Source organism: Felis catus, chromosome A1 (assembly GCF_018350175.1).
Source record: "Felis catus isolate Fca126 chromosome A1, F.catus_Fca126_mat1.0, whole genome shotgun sequence".
NCBI lineage: Eukaryota > Metazoa > Chordata > Mammalia > Carnivora > Felidae > Felis > Felis catus.
Genome location: NC_058368.1, coordinates 119,669,637 through 119,692,219, shown reverse-complemented (window position 1 = coordinate 119,692,219; position 22,583 = coordinate 119,669,637).

Genomic DNA, 22,583 nt, shown 5'->3' with positions numbered 1-22,583 from the left:
TTCTCATACATTATCTCTTTCAACTCTTGTAGCAATCTTGAACTGTCGGCATTGTAGGGAGAATTAAAAGAAGCTCCAAGAGGCTGAATTATTAACAGCAGGTCACACCAAACCTGCCTGATCACAATCCCCCCCCTTTTAACTACCCAGTCATATAGCTCCTTTTACTAAATATCTTTTACCAAATACCTTTTACTAAATATGCCCAATATTTGGATTTGGCATTGCACAGAGCAACAACACATTCCTAGCACAGATTACCACTATATTGCAATCCTGGTTCCATGCCAGACACAGTGTAAGTGCTCCATAAGTATTTGTCCAAGGACTGTTAGAATTATGAAGTGAACGACTGAATACACAAATAATGAATAAATGGACAAACTACCAACTGGAACAAAAGTATCCAGAAATTTTAGCTGGATACAGCAAAAGCCCATCTTATGTGGTGTGTCTAATTTTCTTTACTTTGGAAATGTTGGTTCCAAATGGGAGAATGATTTCAGAGATGAAAAATAAAAGTTTGTATCTCAGCATTCGAGAATTAGCCCTTCATGAATCCAAAAGAATGAGTAATACACATTTATGTGTTTATGTTGCAGAATTTAGAAGATTCTAGAAATAAGAAACTACTTTTGGGACAAGACTCTCCCCCAGAACAATAAAAAAAAATGCATAGATCTAGAAAAGTATGATTTACTTTAAAAAAGCAACTTGAAAAGATACCAGGCAACTCTAATACAGCCATTTTATGTGTCAGTCATTCTGCTTCCCTTCCAAAAATGTGTGTGGAGTGGAGTGTGGAGTTGAAAGACCCAGTAGTAGTTGACCTATACAACACACATACTGGGCACACAATTTATTTTTTTTTTTAATTTTTTTTTTCAACGTTTTTTATTTATTTTTGGGACAGAGAGAGACAGAGCATGAACGGGGGAGGGGCAGAGAGAGAGGGAGACACAGAATCGGAAACAGGCTCCAGGCTCTGAGCCATCAGCCCAGAGCCCGACGCGGGGCTCGAACTCACGGACCGCGAGATCGTGACCTGGCTGAAGTGGGACGCTTAACCGACTGCGCCACCCAGGCGCCCCCTGGGCACACAATTTAAAGGGCTATGGCACACAATTCAAACACGAGTTGGGAAACATCACTCTTTGCTGTAGAATGCAGATTTGCACAGTTTCTGCCAAAGAAATTCTGCCAAAGAAATTGTATGTTACCTTTACAGACAATGATCTGAGCCTCAAGCGCATCTCACCATTACCCTAGGGTCTCTGGAAATGACAGCCTGGTTTGCAATGTGTGGTTCCAATGGCTGCCAGAGGATATCAGGTAATTGTTTGAGATGGAGACAATGTCATCTATCTTTCTGAGAAATATGGTTGCCATTCATCAGGAAAAAGAATGCCTATGAACAAATGGAGTGACACAAAAAAAGATTTATGTATCCGATAGAAACTGGATCCAATCTGGTGTGTCCTTACCAACCCTTTGAATTTTTCATATATGTAAATGAGGTTTTGAAAGTGGTTACATACATCTCTGTTGTTGAAGTGCCATCATAGTGGACACAGAGGCCAAGATTACCCCTAAATGGGATATCGGATAAAATAATAAATTAAGATGAAAAATTAGATAAAAGGGCCAGGGATGGAGAAGTGATGGATTCCTTATTTTCACCAAAGAGAGGAAGCAAATGCACTCCTTATAGTGCCATTTTTCCCGTGGATATTTATGCCTATAAGTGTAAAGAAAGAAACTGCCCAATGAAAGTGACCAATAAATTCTAGGTTGAAAACCTCAGAGCTTCACAATAATAACCCCCTCCTCTCAAAAAAGTTCACCTGCAGAACCACTGGCTAATCAGAGCCAACAAAGAGTCCTTCCCCAGACACCAAATTAGTAACAACAGCTGAGGTTGAGGGAGTCCAACAAAAGAAGCTTTAAACTCCTTGAAAATCCCTCTCCTACTTCATGTCATTTATCTTCATCCATTTACTCAAGTATTTACATATATATTTGTACAAAGAACTATGTTAGACATTGTAGAAGAGGCGAAGATTCATCAGGCATGAGTCTTACCCTCTGCAAGCTGATAATCCAGCAGGGTGAAATAAAGGGAAACCCTGCAACTCCAATGTGGAGGCTGATTACTGCAGCATGGAGGAGGCGGTGATTGCTGTTGGAAAAAACTGCAAGAATTTCCATGAGAGAGGCATGGGGCGAACCAGAATGAAGCCATTTTTTTTGAAACTCTAAGGAACATCATGCCTAGCACAAAGTGCCCATTAATAAATTATGGATGGACTAAAGGAAGTGCCACTTTGCATCACTACACATTTATGGGATGCTCATTTAGAATGCATTTAGAACTGCCCCAAACTGGGCTGATTCATTAGAATCCTGATGATCTCAGAAATATTTTATATGCGGATATAACTGTATGCCCATTACAGCACTAGACCCTACAGCTAATTTATATTTGGTTCTCAGCCAATGAGGACTAAGAGCCATTTGTGGGGCCTTTCCCAATCATGTGCTTACGCCAGCAGGTCCCTCTTTCTGCCATTACTTTCATGCCAATGGACACTGGTTCAAGACGGCAGACAAAAAGTATGCAAGTGATAGTGCTAAGGATTCTACAACACATCGAGGAAGATCCTGGATGGCAGCAGGTAGGCCTCACTGCAACAGCTCCCAGTGCCTCCAAGGAGATAGGCTAAGAAACCCAGAGCAGCAGACACAAGTCGCCTGGGAGAAATCCTCTGACATTCTGCAGAGTAGCATAAGCCTCACGGCAGCCTGGAAAGATTGGCTAACAACAGTATTGAGGACAAAAAGAAGAGATGTTAGGGCAGAGGCATAGCACAACTTCAGGAGACTTGAAGAGAAAGAAGGGTAATTGCCAAAGTATGACAACAGCTACATATCTCCATTCTATCATGCCATAATAATCATATAGAGCACCAATTTAACTAACATGACCATTTCCAAGAGCAGGTTTCCACAATAAACGGGATATGCCTGTAGTTAAAACTCGGGGGTGGAGGTGGAGGAAGATTCAAAACACTATTTCTATTTCAGATACCCCAAGAGCCCTGTAATTAAGGATATCCTAAGGGTTTGGAAAAGTAGACTGTCTGTAAGCAATGGCAGTTCTTTAAGGCAATTGTGTAACACAGAGGAGATCTAATAAAAGAATGAGTTACTTTTGTTCAGCACAAAAGGACAACCTCAGAGTAATTTTGGCTACCTTTCACTACTATAAAAAAAAGTTTGCCTGACGTATTAACCTAATATTCACAACTTGGAAAGGGAAAGAAACTTACAAAGGAATATGGAAACAAAATTTAAGCACTAAAAACAATTATTTCCTACATAGGGAAGCATTAAAGCCTCGTGGTTAAAAGTGTGGGCTTTGGGATCAGGTCATTCTGGAATCTCATCCCACCCCCATCATTTAACAGTTGGGAAAATTACATTACCTCTCGAGCCACAGTTTTCTCATCTGTAAGATGGGTATTAATTGACATTTTTTATTAGAGTTTTTGCGAGGACTAAATAAGAGAATATGTATTGAGTACTTAGTTCATGAGTGCTCAAGAAATACAGCTTTTCTTAATGTTTTCCCCCCAAATTGTTCTGCATTATTCATTGCCTAGATTAGAGGGTGAAGCTGCATCATTAAGCTTACCCGATTCTCTCTCTGGACCCCTTATGGATTTGAAGGGAAGGAAGCAGAGCAGTCACACAGATCCCTTCAGGGTTCAGAGCCTCCTACAGAGAGATATTTTGGGCAGGTCAGAGGGCACCATATGGTAGTGCTGTCATTCTCCTTGCCTGAATGGCACAGTCTCTATCTGCCAAATTGTTAGTGTCTCCATCCCCAGTCCCATGAAACTCCAGCCCTTGCTCCTCGTTTGTTAGATGTCACTGGTGCCAGCATGAATTCTTGTACACAAGGATGTTTGGACAAAAATCTGCACATTTTTAAAGTTCTCTTCTTTCCAGTTACATACTTTCCCTTGTTGGCAAAATTCAGTCTCCATGGACTATCATCACTATGCAAGTGGCTCCAAAATCTAAATGTTTCGCTTTGGCCTCTTTTCAACTTCTATATACCTGCTGGGCTTCCTCCGTAGACCTAGCAGCATCTCACACTCAAGGCCAAAGCCAAATATCCGTTGGCCACTCCCATCCATTATATTCCACCAACTTCTCTCTGAGTTGATGGCATCACTGGCCTTTCTCTACTGTCCAAGTGAAACCCATTATCTATTCCCCTCCTTCCATTGGCTCCTGATACCCAATAATCAAACCTATCCACTTTATCTTGTCTCTAATTCTTTCAAATATCTCTTCTCTTCCAGTTCAACCGTCTTTCCCTTCTTCTTTACTTCTTACCCAGATTCATATGTTCAACAAGAAATTACTGAGGATTTACCATGAACCAGGTGCAGCAAACTCTATGTATTGGGGACCTAGAGGTGAATGAAATAGACATGATTCTTGACCTCATAGAACTTCCATTCTAGGCAAGGAATATAGATCTTGAACAAGTAAACAAATGAGCAAGATAATCTCAAATTGTGATATGGGTAATAAATAAAATAGAACCAGCTGATATGAAAAGAATATCTTGGGCTGGGAGTGGGGAGTCAAAGAGAAAAGGATGGGGCACTACAGGCTGGAAGTCTTTGAGGAAGTGATATTTGAGCTGAGTCAAGAAAACAGCCATGTAAAATTCTGAGAACAGCATGCTCTAGACTAATGGAATGGCAGGAACAAAAGCTCATATGTCTGAGGTGAGACTAAGCTTGGCTTGTTCAGGGAACCAAGGAAGCCAGAGAGTAGGAGCCAGTGAACAGAAATGAGAATGCAGGTCTGAGAAGCAGACAGGGGTCAAATTGGGCAGGGCCCCATGTACCACAGTAGGAGCTTGAATTTCATTCTAAGTATGATGGGAAGTCATTTGATTTTTAAAGTTGAGTTTAGCTTGCTGGGAGAGATAATGGATTATAGGGAAGCAAGACTGGTTGTATAGCAATGAGTTAGGAAAACATGGCAGGGATCCAGGTGATAGATCCTGGTGGCTGGACTAGGTTCGAGAGAGGATAAATGAGGAAAAACTGGGAAGGATTTTGCTTGCATTGTGTAGGTACCGGCGCCAGGATCATTGTGTGGATCTGCTAATGTTCTCCTTCCTTCCAAGCTTTGTTCATCTCGTTTCGTTCAACACAAAGCTGACAGTGTCCTCCTTCCAAAGTGCAAAGTTGTTTGCCCAGATATCTTAATTGGCTCCCCCTTGTTTTTAGAATAATGTTCTGGATGTAGATCCAAAGCCCTATGCTATCTGGCCTCAACTACTTTAGAGATACATAAAGGGGCTTGCAAGGAAAGGGGAAAAGAGTTACAAAGCAGTTCAGAAGTTCTGAGGTAAGTCATTTCACAAACAATGCTCTGCAGAGGAAGTGGTGCTGGCTTTTGTACGTGAAGAACCAGCATTTTTAGCTCTTTAACTGCTCTCAATCTGAGAGGTTCTGTCTTAGATGAAAAGAGTCATTGGCCATGCATCGACCAGTGGTTGTGCTTTAACTTCCAAGGGAAGACATAGGGAAGTTTTAGGAACTATAAAAAAATCAAGTAATCCCTTAGAATACGAACTAATAAGTGAATTAATTTTGTTACAATTCTTGACTTCATTCGTTCCCCTGAAATATAATATCCAATTATAATGCAAAGGAACAAAAACCCCACAACAAAATTTAATGGCCAAGGGAACTATAAAAAGAGAGACCTTGACAGAATAAAATCGTGTCTCACATTAAACCTAAGAGTTCCCTTCCTCTCTGCCTTAAGCAAGCATTTCTTGGAAATTAAAATTCATGTCAGGACCATCAAACCAGACTTGAGAAGTCACCAGCACTAACAATCTAGAGGAACAGAAGGGGGCAGTGTTATCACAGACTCTCACACAGACTTGAGGTGCTGAGGAACTAATTGAACATTCCGCTGAGTAACCCTGTTGACTTATCCACCCCCTCAGAGTGAATCTCAGTTTCAATTGCTTGTTTCTTTCTACTTGCTAAGTCTCAAGTCCCGAAAAAAGTTAGCAATGAGGTCCCCCGCCCCGGGGTCCTGCCAAGGGTTGTGAGAAAATGACGACTTCTCACTGTGGGCTCAAGAAATACAAGCTCAGCTCTGTATTTATATTCATTATGGTTTTGCTTTTTACAGAATAGATGGTGAAAAAAATTCACCTGTATTGCCCATATGGGAAAAAACACTTCATATTTAACATGTTATCATCAGAGAGGCCCTAAGGACTCACCCTTTCTTTCTTTCTTTCTTTCTTTCTTTCTTTCTTTCTTTCTTTCTTTCTTTCTTTCTTTCTTCCTTTCTTTCTTCTGCTAATAAAATGGATATATTCAGCTATATACCCAGAGACTTACTCAGAAACGGTCAGTGAATGTCTGGTTCACGTAGAAAATGGAAAGAAAAGGGTCCTATCCCTCAAGACAATTTAGCAAACAATTCTGGTGACAGCGCCATGTAGGGAAAGCTTGGCAAGCACCCCTCCAAAGAAGGTAAAAATTCTTGAAGGAATCTGAGGAAGAACTCAGCTGCTGTTTCCAAAGTTTAAGGTGGAGAAATGGGAGAGAAATGAGAGGAAATATCCTGGCTAGACAGTGGCTGTAATTGCACCTTGAAGGACTGTAGAATCTAGGGAGAAAAAAAAAAAAGAAGTACTTTGCAGAAGGGAAAAATTTCAGTTGAAAGAGAACGTGTGTGTGTGTGTGTGTGTGTGTGTGTGTGTGTGTGTGTGTGCAACAGGAGTATGGAAGCTGGGAAAGAACAGGGAATGATCCAGTTTGGCTGGAATGGAAGGTACCTGTGGAACAAGAAGAGGAGAGCTGCTGAGGACTTTGCACTTAAAACTGTGAAGGACGAACAGTCACTGAGAGTCTCTGAGCAGACATGACAGAAACAAGCTGTTTAACAACAGCCACTCCCACAAGGTCACAGAGAGCTTGCCAACCCTTGTCCTGCCATGTCCTTTCTCACCTCTCAGAGGAGACCCCTGCCCCTCAGCCATTTCCCTCCACAGCTCCACTGAAGGGTACGGCTTTGACATGGAAGTGCTAATCGCTTCAGTTTTTGCAACACTTTTGGAAAGTATTTTCCCCTCCAATCATGGAAGAAAGAGAAATAAAGGTAAAAGCTGCTCTCTGACCATTTGGCCAAGTGAAGGAATGCACACATTTAGTGCTTAACATGGAGCAACAATCAGCGAGGTTCACCTAAATCCAAGAGTGAGAATGCTTTATGTGTGTTGTTGTCTCTGTGTGTCCATCCATCCATCCATTGATTCGTTCAACAAATATTTGCTGAGAATATTTCATGTGCCAGGCAGGCATTGCTGTAGTGGGGACACCAGTGAAACCAGCCAAAGCTTCTCCTTCATGGAGTTTACATTCTAGACAATAATCAAATAAACATATCAGGTGTCAGATGATGATAAGTACAAGGTGAAAAGGTAAAGCAAGGAGGATATCAATTGCATGTTGCAGAGGAGGGGCATTAGTAGCAAAGAGGGCAGAGGCAACAAGGAAAGAGGTGGGAGAAATGTGTGCTCTTTGGTAGTTTAAGCTTAAAAGACTTTTTTCCCAGCAGGTGAACTACAGTAAGTAATAATATGCAACAATCAACAGTAATGATAATAGATATAATAGTAATATCTATTATTATATCTGTAGAGACAGACACTGTGCTAGGCATTATTTCATTTATTCTTCACAGTTAACCAATAAATATTAGTCGTATGATACTTTTAGGTACAAAGGAAATTGAGGCAAAGAAAGGAGAGGAGGCAGGAAAGCAGGAAGGAAGAAAGGGAGGGAGGGAGGGAGGAAGGGAGAAAAAGGAAAGAAAAAAAGAGAAAGAGAAAAACCAAGTCTCAAATAAATTGCATAGCCTGACTAAGTCATCCTATTCATATGTACAGAGCATGGATTTGAACGCAGACAGTCTGACTCCAGAGCGTGCACTCTTAACCCAGACACCGGATTGGGGTACAGAGATAAATAAGTCATGGAGTCTGTCTTGGAATTGCTCATAGTCTGGTAAGAGACACAGACTCATAAACAAATAATCCTAGTGCAGTGATAGGAGCTATAATCAAGGTATAATAGAGTTAAGGAGACACAGAGGAAACAGTGACTAAGTGCCTGACCGTGGGTGGGAAGAGGGGGGAGTCATCAAAATGCAGACATTCGTGTTTATGTAATTCATTGCTCTCTCTGCGCCTGCTTACCCACAACCAATCTGCAGTTCCTTCCCAAGACTCTTTCCGGTGGATTTCCCCAGTCTGTCTTCACAGGTTGTGGTTTGTCAGCCTCATCCTGCATGCAATAAGTAGTTCTGACACAGGGGCCACATAAACTCTTTAGAACCATTCTGGAGAAGGAAGAAAAATAATAAAATAGCAATTTACCTTAAAAACCCTCAGAAAAGGATGAGGAATGTGACAACCAGGCAAAGTAAAATGAGATAACCGTGCCATGTTACAATGGAAGAGAAGAGGGAAGAGGATGCTGGCTACCCACTGGAAAAACTCAAGGCCATGTGCATTGTTCAGGCAACTGAAAACATAGTCACTCAGACAGGAAATCTGTATTCCATTACCCAGCAAAATTTGATTTAAACATCCCATTCTTGGGGTGTCTGGGTGGCTCAGTCGGTTAAGTGTCCGACTCTTGTTATCGGCTCAAGTCGACATGTCGCGGTTTTGTGGGTTTGAGCCCCACCTCTGGCTCTGTGCTGTCAGTGTAGAGGCTGCTTGGGATTCTCTCTCTCTCTCCCTCTCTCTGCCCCTCCCCCCATTTGTGCTGTCTCTGTGTTTCAAAATAAATTAATTAAAAAAAAATCCCATTCTTAACCTTGTCCACGTATGAACTTCACAAAATTCATGAATCCCCTGAAATTGTATGTAAAACTCTGTGTACCTGTTGCATGTTTTCTAGAGATTATGGAGTTCACACGAATTTCAAAATAGTCCGTGTCCCCCACATAGGTTCAGAGCTATGCATTAAATATTTTCAGAACTACTACTCCAATAAATTTAAGTACAATATAGTCTTAATTATAGACATAATTAAGAAGGTCTGAAAAGTCTAAGTGAATACTTTGATACCATTGTTACTCATCATATTCATCAAAAGTCTTGCAAATTAGTGTTGCCATCAGATTCCCACAAATGAGTTCAAGACCTCAGGACTTTCACTTAATTATGTTGTATGTAGTTGACCTTTATTTTCCTTTTGGCACTTCTGTACAGGAAGATTAGCTCTTGAGGGCTTTCGCTTAGTATTGGTTCTCAACCTTTGTGTGAGTGTGTGAGAGGGAGGTATTTGATTGGGAAAGACAGTATCCCATAACCCATCTCGTGTTTTCAAGTTACACACACCCTCCCATCCATTCCTACTCTACCCCCTACACCTATTCCAGTCCTTTACTGATACTACCCAATGACAAATGTGCCAGAGGCTGAAATGTCCACTCTATTAACCATCAGCCGGGTCATTTTGAGGTAACTGTCCTTCAGAGATTAAGAAAAAAAATACAGGACAAGAAAGCTCACCTCTAGATATACAACTCTAAAGTGCACCATAAAATGGACTGTTAAAACTTGGTATTCTCATGGATCTCACTGGAAGGCGTACGGAAAAAGAAAATCTAAGATGATAATTTGGCCTTAGTGAGTCCCTACTGCTAGATAACAGGGAGTCTGAGACTGACACACAGCAAATATTGCTAGCTTTTCAGAAGTACCAAAGGTGAATTTGCAGAGAAGAATCACAATTGACTGAAAAAGCCAGATGAATTCTTAAGATTTGGGCAAGTTCATAATCAAACATAACATTTGCCAAACCTCTTTTACATCAAAGCAGGCTTGCTATCGCGACAAGAAGCAAGGAACCTATCATGACTGCAGATGATCAGAGCCTCTTGTCTACTGTAGTGACAAACAAGTCCAGATATGGAATGTATGCATAAGTCTAGCAGCATGCATAAACTAGACTCATAGTGAAGAGTGCTATACACTAAACCAATCACATCCACTTCTGGTGGGGCTGAAGGCGGTGGTCAGGGAAGCAATGTCTTGCACAAATATCTGTTCATGAAATCACAGCCCGAGATGGAATAGCTGCTGACAAAAATATTCTAAGCAGGCTACTGGTTGACTCTCCTCCCCTCCCACTTTCCGCCCAATTAGAGACAGGTGGAACATGTAGGATAGTTTTTAAAGATAAAACCAAAATCTCTACAGAAGATTTCATTATGGACCTGACTTGTGACATCACAACTGCTGTCACAGACTTAAGAATAAGACTGCATTATTTTTCAATCTCTTCTTGCTCAAAAAAAGTTCTAAGAATGAGATGAAAATGAAGACTGAATTATCATTTGAAATTATGCATTCAATATGCATAGTACTATTATTATAACATGAGCCAGGACAATGCATTATGGCATTGACAGGTAGAAAATCATCATGAGTAGTTTGCAATATACATAGCTAACAGTCTGGGGAGGAAATGAGTCTAAACAATAAAATGGCATTTATCACATCTCTCAAATAAACACATACGATGATTTGTGTTTTATGAATTATTCTTTTATGTTTCTGTGCATATGGAATTTAGGAACTGAAAAGTAAGGAGTCTTTTGACTATTTGATGAGTGATTATTTGAATCACTCTGTCTGTCTGTCCCCCCAATAGCAGGACAAGAAAGCTCACCTCTAGATGTATAACTCTAAAGTGGCCCCAGGTCTGTCTCCCCCAATAGCACTGACTGTTCTGCAAGATAGGAATCCCATCCATTCTTTTCATTTCTGTAGCTCCTCACCAGCATCAGGCGCAGTGCCTGGTACTTAAGAGGTGCTCAATAAACAGTCATTGGATGAATTGATATATTGGCACACCCCCATTCCAATTTTGACTCCTTCATTTTTCAGTCGAGGAAGTTGAGGCCAAGAATAGCTAAAAGGCTACTATTACACACCTCGTGGTAAAATTGGCTCTAGAATGATCCTCTGTCTCCTTCCAATTCATTGAGGACTGCCAATTTGTTTGATTTTTTTTAACACCACCTTAAAGTATGACTATTTTAAAGGAAAATATAACAAAAATCTTTTATCTTAATCATTGTTTGCAAGATATTAGAACTTTAATGTATCTCTGGTATATTGCCTTTGATGCTTTGTTCCTTGGGAGTGACTTGCAGAGAAAATGTGGGTACTTGCCTAAGCTAACTGGTTAAAAACTCCTTTTGCTTTATTTTAACAGGTGAAAGAGAGACTTTGCAGCTATGCTTATTAAAAAAAAACTGAAAAACTAGAATGCTACTGAAGTTCTTCTAAATAAAATAATCAATGCTTATGATGATGACTGGTTTTGACTGATAGTACAGATATTTTTTTTTTTTAATTTTCAATCACGTCCCTTCAACTCTGAACAGGTACAATTAGTCAGTTTTTTTGGAAATCAGGGTCTAGCACAGACTACATATTTATATGTTTTCCTCATATATTTATAAATTTTGGTTGCTTAGTGTAAGCCCAAATTGTTAGGTGTGAGCAGTGTTGACCAATGAGAGTCCCTGATGTCTTTCCTGAGTGAATATCAGGCTTTGAAGTTTCTGAGCTTTGGCTTCTTTCTGTATTTTTTTTTAATGTTTATTTATTTATTTTGACAGAGAGTGAGTCGGTTGGGGGGCGGGGGGGAGTGGAGAGAGAAGGAGACAGAGGATCCCAAGCAGGGATCTATACTGTCAACAAAGAGCCAACATGGGGCTTGAACCCACAAGAGACCATGACCTGAGCCGAAATCAAGAATCAGACACTTAAAGGGCTGAGCCTCCCAGGCACCCCTGCGAGCTTTAGTTTCTATACATAGCAAGAAACCTCCATAACTATGGAAGTGGAGAAGAGGCTCTGGAACCAGTCTGCCTGGATGAGAATCTTGGCCGCACCCGTTATAAAGTGGATCACTGAGGGCAAGTTATGACCTTCTCTTCCAGGTATACCCAGCCACTTATGCACCTTGGTTTTCTCATCAGTAAAATGGGTTAATAATACCATTTGCCTTACAGAGTTCAAGTGAGGATTAGTCAGGCAACACATGTAAAATACTTAGGATGTGTTTGGTATACAGTGAGCACCAAATGAATGTTTTGTATTACTCACACAATTATAAGCAAACTGTTTTTGAAAGCAATAATTTTGCCTGTGTATTTGTCCCCAAAAGAAGAAAAAACAGCCTCCCTACCAATGCCCCCCCAAGTGTAAATTGGTGTCCAGTAATACTTCCTAGGGACCACCCCTCCACCACTGCAAGTTTCTGGAATTGAGGTGGTATTCATGCCACGTTTGTTACAGTTGTGGGCATAGGACTTACTTGATTTTATCATACTCTCTGCCACCATGATTCACCACCAATGGGCATTGGGCTCAATCAGAGCCAAAGGGATGTGACTTGAGGACATTTGCTGATATTATTGGGGCTTATAATACCTCTTTGGCCACTGCATTCAAACATATCTGAAGCTAACTGTACCCTGGACTTGCCATCCAGCAGAGCAATGGATTCCTTTTTTACAATGTAATCAATTTGCATTTATTTTTCATTATCTGCAATCCAAGATCATGTAAACCTCCATAGAAGACTTGCCAAGAAGATATCACAAAAAATATGTAGGTGATATAAAAATGATTTAGTGGGTGTCAGAGGGGAGAAATAATGTTGTGATTAGGTGCATAGACTCTGAAACCAGCTGTCCCACCCGATACAAATCCTGGCACTACAGCTCATTAGCCATGTGACTTTGGGCTAGTCACTTACCTATTTGCACCTCCATGACATCCTCTGTAAATGGCAGATGGTAATAATAGCCACCTTATAGGGATGTTTTGAAGATTAAATTAATGTATATGCAAGTTACTCAGAACAATGCCTGGGGCAGAACTTGTGCAGGTGTGATGCAAGCTTTAGCTATCTTATCATTACTATTCAGATCTTAAATAAGTGGGGATACAATGTACAAAAGAAAAAGTAGGGAGAATGGGTTTTATATTGCCAGCTGACATTTTTCTGTATCCAGAGGAAGAAACTGATGAATCAAAAATGCCTCTTCATAGCAATTTCCTGAATAGACATTTCTCCAGAGAGGACATGCAGATGACCAATAAGCATGTGAAAAGATGCTCAACATCACTAATCATTAGGGAAATGCAAATCAAATCCATAAGATACCACCTCACGCCCGTTAGAATGACTACCATCAAAAAACTGGAAAACCGCAAGCATTGGCCAGGATGTGGGGAAATTGGAATGCTTGTATGCTGTTGGTGGGAATATAAAATGCATCCACTATGGAAAACAGTATGGCTGTTTCTCAGAAAATTTGTCTTAAAAATTAAAAGTAAAAACAGTTAAAAATTACTATATGACTTAGCAATTCTACTTTTCAGTATATATCCAAGAAATCAGGGTCTTGAACAGAATACATGTAAACCCATGTTCACAGAAGCATTATTGACAATAGCTAAAAGGTGGAAACAACCCAAATATCCATCAGTGGATAAAAGGATAAATAAAATATGGTATACACATCCAGCGGAATATTATTCAGTCTTAACAGTAAAGGAAATTCTGATCTATGGTACCACATTGAGGAACATTGAGGACATTATGTTAAGTGAAATTAGACAATGACAGAAAGACAAATACTGTATTATTCCAAGTTTGTGAGGTATGTGGAGTTGTCAAGTGTGTAGAAATAGAAAATACAATTGTGGTGGCTGGGGCTGGAAGAAGGGGTAATGGGGAATTGTTAAAACAGTATGGATGGGGAGCCTGGGTAGCTCAGTTGGCTGAGCATCGGACTCTTGATTTCAGCTCAGGTCATGGTCTCAGTTTTACATGACTTATGATCTCATGATTTTACAGTTTGTAAAATCGAGCCCTGGTCTGGCTCTACACTGACAGTGCAGAGCCTGTGTGGGATTTTCTCTCTCCTCTCTCTGCCCCTCTCTGGCTCTCTCTCTCTCTCTCTCTCTCTCTCTCAAAATAAATAAATAAACATTGAAAAAAAGGGTATGGAGTTTCAGTTTTGCAATGTGAAAACGTTCTAGAGGTTGGTTGCACAACAATGTGAATATTGCACTGTACACCTAAAAAAATTGGTTAAGATGATACATTGTATGATATGTGTATTTTGCTGTAATTAAGAATAAAAATTTTTAAATAAAAAAATTTTAACAACCTTTTGGTAGCTCTGTAGGTAGCATGCTGCCTGATGCAGCTGGTACTCACTAACATCGAATAAATAAATGAATCATAATACTAAAATAAACCTAATGACAAATCAAGTGAAGTATGAGATAGTTTAAGGGGTTGAAATATTGTGGGGTAAAATGGAATCAAGTATCTAGTGCTGTGTGAAAGATTTATTATGAGGATGAGAAGACATACTCCAGAGTTAAACTGTATGTTACCTGGAATTTTAGATAGATAGATAGATAGATAGATATGGCATGGGATCTATAGATAGTCCTTCCAGTTTTGATTCATTAATTCACTCATTTTTATCATTCATAAAATATTTATTGAGCACCTACCATTTGCCAGTCACTAGCACTGTTCATGTTCATTACTGAACAAAACTGTCCTGCCCTTGTAGGGCTTATTTCTAGTGGGATGGGAGAACAATGTTGAATTTCTGCTTCTAGCTGGATGTTTGACATCAGACAAGTCCCATAAGTTTTCTGGGTCCTGATGCCCTCTTCTGTACAATGAGATGCAGGTGGCAAGGGGGTCAGGGGGACACTTTTCCTTCCTAACATTCCAAAAGATTTGAAAATTACATGTAAATGTGGAATGAACGAGGACATAAGAAACCACTAGGGGGCAAAATGAGCACGACATAAACATTCTACTGATGTAAAATTCTAGAAACAAAAGCATATGATTTCACTCAAACGTGGATTTAAGAAACAACACAAACGAGCAAAGGGGCGCAGGGAAGAGAGAGAAAAAGAGAGAGGCTAACCAAGAAACAGACTCTTACCTATAGAGAAGAAACTAATGGTTACTGGAGAGGAGGTGGGTGGGGGATGGGTAAAATAGGTGATGGAGATCAAGGAGTGTGATTGACTTGATGAGCCCCAAGTGATGTATGGAATTGTCGAATCACTATATTGTACACCTGAAACTAAAGTTAAACCGTGTGTTAACTAACTGGAATTTAAACAAAAATGTTTAAGAAAGATATTTTAAAAGGGAGTCATCCTTTTTGTAGCATGAAAAAAATAAGCAAACAATAAATGTATGTTATTGTAGGTAAGGAAAGAGCTCTACAGAATAGTTATCCAAATAACTATCCAAATAACTATGGTTTATTCTGTGAATAAAGTACTTGATTTAGAGATCATGTTTCTTTGAGGAGTAACAGCATGTAAGGAGCAGAATACTTGACTAGTAATTGAATGGCATCCCTAAATGCATATAATAAGACCACATCTACAGAACCACAAAATACCAACCAACATATTCGGTCTTGACATAGCCCTTTAGCCTTTATATTTATTAGATGTTAGGATCCAATACCTATTTAGAATTCTTCATTTCTTCATTGTTACTAATGAGTATCAGTCTTTCTGATTACAAAAAAAAAAAATGTATGCTATTCTTTTTTCCACTTGTATCCCATTGGAAAGTGGTAGCTTTAAAATGGAAAAAATCTCGGGTGCTTGGGTGACTCGGTTAAGCCTCCGACTCTTGATTTTGTCTCAGGTCATGATCTCACTGTTCGTGAGATCGAAGCCCCTATTGGGCTCTGCGCTGACATTGTAGAGCCTGCTTGGGATCCTCTCTCCCTGTCTCCCTATTCCTCTCCCGCCTGTGCCTGCAGGCCTGGAGACTGCTTCGGGTTCTGTCTCTCTCTCTCTCTCTCTCTCTCTCTCTCTCTCTGCCCCTCCCCCATCACACACACACACACTCTCTCTCTCCCTCTCAAATAAATAAACATTAAAAAATTTTAATTCAGTTTAATTGAACATAGGCCAGCTTCAGAGACTTGTTTCTAGCCAATAGCATGTGTCAGAAATGATGCTGTGTGGTTTCCGAGAATAGTGGAGTGGTGTCACCCAACTTCTGGCTGACTCTATCTTTCAGGATGTTTTTCCTCAGAATACAGTCACCAAACTCTGAGGAAGCCTATGCCATAGGGAGAGTCCACATGTATATATTCTGGCTGAGAGCTCCCTTAAAAGTCCCAAGTTGCAACTACCATCAAAAGGCAGACCTGTATGGGGTGCCTGGGTGGCTCAATAGGTTAAGCGTCCTACTTCACTTCAGGTCTCACGGTTCACGAGTTTGAGCCCCACATAGGGCTTGCTGCTGTCAGCGCAGAACCCACTTTGGATCCTCTGTCCCCCTCTCTCTCTGCCTCTCTCCTGCTCATGCTCTCTCTCTCTCTCTCTCTCTCTCTCTCAAAAATGAATAAACATGAAAAAAAACCAGACCTCTAAATGAGCGAGCTCTCAGACCATTCCAATCCCCAGCCGTCAGGCCCCCAGCTGAAGCTGTGTGGAACAGAGATGAACTATCCTTGCCGAGTCCTGCCTGAAATAGATTTGTGAGGAAAATTAATGTTATTGTCATTTTAAGCCATAAAGTTTTGAGGTGTTATTTTTACCAAGCAATAGATAACCAGAGCAGGGGATAACTGTCTTTGGGACTATGGCAGGATAATTTAAGAAATTAAATGCCAGAAGAGTAGATTAGTGCTTCTGTAGATTCCAATTGGCTTGGACCCAGTCACCTGCCCTGAAAACAATAAAAAAAAAGAGGCTCATTATATGCTATCACTCATTGTCACATCCCATGTGCACTAATGCTCAGGACAGCGCAGTCTTGGAGACAGATCAAGCCTCGTGCTTTAAGGGCATTATTATCACTGACATCCACTAGCAGGTTACTATAAACATTCTCCCAAGCAGCATATCCGCAAATGAGAGCCCTTGATTGGGCTGGACCTTCTAGTTCACAAATAAGGAATGGAAGCCTGGCTGGATAGAAACTTAGTAATGGCTTCATCAAGCAGAAGGCACTGAGGAGCAGGAGCATTTCTCAAAGAGGATGGCTAGAGATGATTAGCGTGCAGCTGGTCTACAAGGGAGCATGGGAATATTGGACTCCTTCAAGCTTAGAGCACCAAGAGGCAGACGCAGAGTCCGTATGTCACATATAGTGACTGCCACGTGGGGGATTCTCAATAAATATTTGTTAAATAAATAAATGCCACACACGCAGCATTATTCTGTCCTAGCACTGGAACACAAAGTAAACAATAAACATGACTGCTCTCTTAATAGAGCTTCTGATGTAATGAGATAGTTACAATTACTCACGCATTTACCATCTCATCTTTGTCACCTAGCATCTGAAAGTCACAAAAAGGATGCAGTGATGATTATGACACTAGCCATATTAGTAATTGATCAAATCCCTTGTTCTGATCACCTATTCAGCCTGATGGTGAAGGAGGGATTCGCTGAACATACGACACGACACTGGACAGATGAGGTGGGCAGCAGCTTATTATTAATCACATTTACTCACAGGAATAGAGTGAACCGGCAGCAGCTGTGGGAGACAAACTTTGTAGTTTCAAGAGGGCGGCGTGATCCCTGCTTTCCATGGGGGTATATTATTGGCTTCTTCTAATAATTCCACCAGCTTGTAGAAGAAGGTAGAACCAATTAGGTTGAGGACCAAGTTGGGTGGGGCTGGTGTGGCTGATGTGGGAACTAGCCAGGTCTGGAGCCCTTACCGCTGGGTCGGGGGCAAATCTGGCAAGAGAAGAGGAATGTAGGCTTTGGGGTCAGAGATATCAAGGCAGCGCTTGACATTTAGGTCTTACGATATATCTCTTGGCCTCAGTTCCTCCCTTGTAAAATCAGACCGTGGGAAACAAATGATCTCAAGATTCCTGTCAGTGTTAATTCTTTTTATTTCTCATTATATGAAGCCACTCAAATGAGAGCTCACTCTCAGAGGCACTTGCTGTCCTGATTTGTCTGTGAAAACCAGTCTATTTTTGTTCATGTTAGAGACATTTCAGTGAATTCAGGCTAAATTCCTAAGGCCCTCTCAAAATTTTAATGTGAAGCTGAAGCATTTCATTTCTAGGAAGTGGGAAGGGGAATATGTCACAACATTTAGTACAGAAGTCAATTTGGGAATTAACAGGAAGAGCTTTTAGAGAGTCCAGGAAAGAAATCATATTTATAAACCTAAAATCAACTCTTCTTTTACTTGATGTTCATCTTTTATTTATTAAGTTTTTTTAAAAAAATTTAATGTTTATTTATTTTTGAAAGACAGGGAGACAGAACATGAGCAGGGGGAGGGCAGAGAGAGAGAGGGAGACACAGAATCCGAAGCAGGCTCCAGGCTCTGAGCTGTCAGCGCAGAGTCTGACACGGGGCTTGAAGTGACGAGCCTTGAGGTCATGACCTGACCCAAAGTTGGATGCTTAACTGACTGAGCCACCCAGGCACCCCTGATATTCACCTTTTAAAACAAAAATCTTAGTTAGAGTTAAGAAATGTTTGTACTTTCTTCCAGAAGGAAAAATGCCTTATCTCAGACGGTAGGGGATTTGTGATTTTCATTAGATCCTGCAAACGTAGGACTGCAGGGGAAGAGGCAAAAACATTTTGATAGCTTAGTTTAAATCTAAAGGCAAAAGATGTGTTTATCTTTGACTTTCAAAGCTAAATTTGCAGACTATAATAGAAACTTTATATTTGATTCTATATGCCTCTGATTGTTTTAAAATAAAATTATCCTCATGTCAGGAAAAGAATTTAATTGATGTTATCATCTATAGTCTTAATAACAAAATCCTTATCTAAGTGCACAGAGAGCATTATGGTTAAAGTTGAGTAGCCTGCTCTCCCTAGTAGCCATCACAGTAACCATTCTCTGCTCAGGAAACATGTTCTCCAACATTTAAGAAAGAATTGAAGAAAGTAAGAATCATAATGAAAAGGGTGTGCTGCTGCCCATGGGCTATAAGCTAGGACGCTCTCCCACATAGCCACCTGCCTCATGCCCAGTGACCTATTTCCTATTGTGGCAAGACACTGTTATTATCAAGACATTGACATGAAATCAAATCAAAATAAAAAATTAGAATTCTGTAGCTTGGGCACGTGTACTCCAAAGAATGTTTCAAATTTATATTTAAATTTATCTGGCTGAAAGCTCCTAGACAAGCAATATCTTGTGCTGGAAATACTGCCTTATAATAAAATAAAGTTTAATAGGACATTCTTTATAACTGCAAAGAGTTACTCTGTAATGAAAAGCAGTGGTAGCTTGCAATGTCTGTAACTGAGGGCAGCATGAAGAATTCTAATGGCAAAATATAAAAAAAATGAATTGCCTAAAAGAAATATAATGTATTAAACTTACAGTCATTTCTAGGCTGCCCTCTTATTGAGTACAATAAAACCTGATCCCTCTATCATTTTAAGAACCACTATATATTAAAAGTTTTATGGCAATTGGTTTACTTGGCTAGGACACTGCCATTTTCTTTCTTTGCAAATAAACATATTTTCCACAACATAAGTCACCTTATGCACTGCGTCCTTACAAATTCTGTGCGTTGTGAGAAGAGAGGACAGGAAGGGAGGCAAAGCAGAAAGAACACATTTTCTTTAAAGTTTGAAGTAACATGAAACACACCAAGAAGATCACATACAGGTAGCACTGTTCAAAATTTTCAAGTATAACAGCTCAAATGTATGAGGGGTTCTTAAACCAATAGTGTGTGATATCAAAAGCTATTTGTGAGACTAAACTGTACAACACAGACAAGTCCCACTGGAAAAACCTAGGACAGAAGATGACAAAAGCATATTTTTTAATTAAAATTTAATGTTTATTTATTTGAGAGAGAGAGAGAGAGAGAGAGAGAGAGAGAGAGAGAGAGAGAGAGAGAGAAAGGGCAGAGAGACGGAGACAAATAATCCAAAGCAGGCTCTAGGCTCTGAGCTGTCAGTACAGAGCCCAATGCGAGTTCATGACCTGAGCTGAAGTTGGACGTTAACTCACTGAGCCACCCAGATGCCCCAACAAAAGCATATTTTTAATACAGTCCATAGGATCAAAAGACAAATTATAAAATAATACAGAACCTTCAGGGAAGCATCAGAGTGAATGTGTATGACTGATTGCAGAAACAGTTTGTTCAAACCCAATCATCGCAGTTTTTAGAAGTCCATTTTGGTTGCTGACAATATCATATTGCTTCTGTAGAGGTATAGATGCAGCAATGACAATTAGTCCAAACATTCATTGAGTACTTAGTATTTAGGCATTGATATTTACATGCATTATTCCACACAATCCTTGTAGCAAGCACAGAAGATGAATATCATCATTATCTTGCTCTTACACAAGAGAAAAGTAAGGCAAAAGATTTCATTAACTTCATGGCTAGTCAGTGGTAGAGGATGTAAACCCAGGCAGTCTGGCTCCAGACGTGCATCCTTAACCCCTATACATTACTAATTAAATTACATGACTAATATAAGGTAAACTTGAACATTAGGTGATTTGTCACATGCCCACTGAGTAGATTACAAAAAATATTTTTTATCAATCTGACTATATACACATTTGGGGCTGTAGATACAACTACCAAATAATTGCAATTTTAGTGTATATATACATATACATATCATACACATATGCATATATATATATATATATATATATATATATATATATATATATATATAATTACATATTAGGTAAAGTAGCATATTCATTAGATATATTGCCTTGGTTATGTTCATGTTACATAACACAACAATACAGTCTAGAGGTTTAGCACAAGGACTCTGCAGCCAGCCTGGATTCAGATCTCAAGTCTACTACTTCTTACCTTATGACGTTTGACAAGGTATTTAACCACTCTGTTCTCAGTGTCATCATATGTCAAGTATATGGTATCTACCTTACCGGGTTGTTGGGAAAACTAATTGAGTATAAAGGTGTGAAGGGCTTAGAGCAGTGCCTGGCACATTAGCTCTTATAAATTTTTTTCAAGTGTTTCACTTGCACCTTTGGCATGTGGGGCTCTGCCATCACCAGAGCCCGGCCCTCTGATGTTGTTTTCCAGTATCTCCCCTTCTAGTACTCGCGTTGGTGGCACATATACAGTAGCTCATCTCCCCTTCTAAGTTGCTTGAGATACAGAACTTCTGGTATTTCCACCGAAATTCTTATTCCAAACCACAATATCCATTCACCTGATATTAGAAATGTTTTTATTTGCTATTTAAGAGGGTGTCTGATCTCCACAATAAAAATACTTACAGCATTGTTTTAAAGATTATCTTTCAAAGCCCTTTTTTTAGCAACACGAGGCACTTAGAATCTTCAAGTGAAAATCCCAAGAATAATTGCTAAGTTAGGGTTAAATTTCTTTGCCTTTAAAGACCCATTTTGTCTAAAAGCATCCCATGTTGTTCCAGGCAAATCTATCTTCCCAAGACAGTAATGTATTGTTCAAAGTAAAATAATTGAAATAACAGGAGCAGAATCTGATGAGAAACTCTTTTATAAGGGGTATCTTTTTCTAAGGATAATTTGGAGGAAATATAATTATTGGATTTGGGATATGGAGTTAGGTCATTAATATTCAGGAATAGTGGAAACAGATCTTAGGTATTTACATTAGTTTTTACCATAATTATCAGGTTTCATTGTAGAATTTGACATGGTTAAGGTCACAGCTGCCGAATCTCCACCTCATTAGGTGCTTGTGGAAACAGCTAAAAGTAGGGGGACCTACCCATCTTCAAGCCAGAATTTTCTGGCACAATTCCCCATGGCATATTTACTAGAAAACAGAGAGGGAAGAAAGTAAGATAAAAACATAGAATGAGGCAAACTATAAGACACTCTTAAATACAGACAATAAACTGAGAGTTGCTGGTGGGGTGTTGGGTGGTGGGGTAGGCTAAATGGGTGATGGGCATTATGGAGGGCACTTGTTGGGATTAGCACCGGGTGTTATATGTAAGGAGTCACTAAATTCTACTCCTGAAACCATTATTAATGATACGTTAACCACCTTGGATTAAATATCAATCAATCAATCAATCAAATGAAAAAAAAACAGGGAGGAAATAAAGCATATCTAAAATCTAAGGACAATTTCACGGCCATTCCAAAAAAATGGAAGTTTTTTGTGTGTGTTTGTGAAATCCATTAAAGTGTTAGTGTGTATACCAGCATAGTTGTCAAACTAAATTAGAAGGTATCACTCATGATTAAAATATTATTTCTTTTTCTATTTATTGATATATTGATTGATTGTCACTGGTTTGGTAACTGACATGCTAGGTCCCAGGGAAGACTGGGCAGCTGTTACAAGCCCACTTCATGTTCTATTAACTCTTAACCTATTTAAGGCTTTCTACTCCTAATGAACAC